Source organism: Neolamprologus multifasciatus, chromosome 15 (genome assembly GCF_963576455.1).
Source record: "Neolamprologus multifasciatus chromosome 15, fNeoMul1.2, whole genome shotgun sequence".
Classification (NCBI taxonomy): Eukaryota; Metazoa; Chordata; class Actinopteri; order Cichliformes; family Cichlidae; genus Neolamprologus; species Neolamprologus multifasciatus.
The window spans coordinates 36042552-36043979 of NC_140453.1; positions in this window are offsets into that span (position 1 = coordinate 36042552).

Sequence of the window (1428 nt, forward strand, 5' to 3'; positions counted from 1 at the left end):
CATGTCTTCCCCTTCGATCTCTGTCGTTTCTTCCCTGTGTCTATCAAATAAAGCTGAAAAAAGTAAATGTTCTGAAAGTAATCATGGCCTGTCATTTCTCTTTACTTAGCTGATTGGTTCTTTCTGATTTTAATCTATAACATACTTTGACCATCATCATGGCATGCATCATAGCTTCACTACAAAAACGGCATCAATTCAATGTCTTTAGAAGACTAAAAACTAGATATCTGATATGTCCTTTGATCATTCACTGTGGAAAACTTCAAAAAGTGGATATTGGGTGAGCTTTTAAAAGGTCGTATCGCCATGTGGGTGGCTTTACTGTACACTTTGATAGTCATCTGGCTTTAATTTTTTCTATGTAAAAATAGTGTTCATAAAATAAAAAATCATCGAACAACTTTTTTGTCCTGAAGGCCCTGATTCGTTTTTATCAAAATCTTGCAATTTGAGCATGCAGAGCCTGAAAAGCAAGATAATATGCCCAAAGGAAACTGTAACAAGTTTAACAGGCAGTGAAACAATGAGAGAGCATCTATTGATTGTCAGACATTCTGGGATCCAGGCCCTGCACACAACTGCAAGAGGTCAACTTGATGCATGCTCGATCATTCAGGTAAGAAAATCCCAAAAGGTTGATTCTGTTCATCTGGACATAGCGTTTTCAGTGGAAGCAACTTTTCATCCAAGTGATTTCTTCAGTCTCAGCTACTGCAGGTTTCCCCAACCTTATAAACAATACATTTGCACAATAACTGAAACTAGCCCCCTGATGAACAATGGGCTGTGAGGGGCTAAATAAGGTAATAAATAAGGATAAGACAGAATAAAATTCACATTCCTTCATCTGAAATTGATTTATTTTTCTGTTTATATCCAAGTACACGAGCTATGGGAATAAAGACAGAAGAGACTGTCATAAAGAAATTCTGACAAAATGCATACTGATAAAAAAAACAAAAAAACTTGATTGTCTACATGTAATACCTGGACATATGCAGGTATCCGATGCTGCTTGAAGAAGAAAAAGACTACAGAGGCAAATTTGTTCCGTAGACTGTTGCAACTTCCTTTGACCTATCTGTATGCAGCCAAGACGTTCTACGTATCAGAAAGCTGTCCCCTTCGATGTGCAAAGAATACATTTAAATTGCTTCCATGTTCCTCTGTGTCTCATGAGACTGATAAAATTTTAAATCTAAGTTGAATCAAAAAGGGTAAATACTAAATGCTTGAGACAGTTTCTGAGTCTAAAAACTGGGGAAAATAACTCCAGAGAATGCAAGGCAAACAAAAAATGAATGCAAAGACATGTGCTATGAACACCATGAAACAGCTGGGGTGACAGAAGTACCGAAGGAGGAAAGATACTGAAACAAATGGAATTACAAATCCACAGAAAAGCGAGTTTGTGTTGGAAACAAA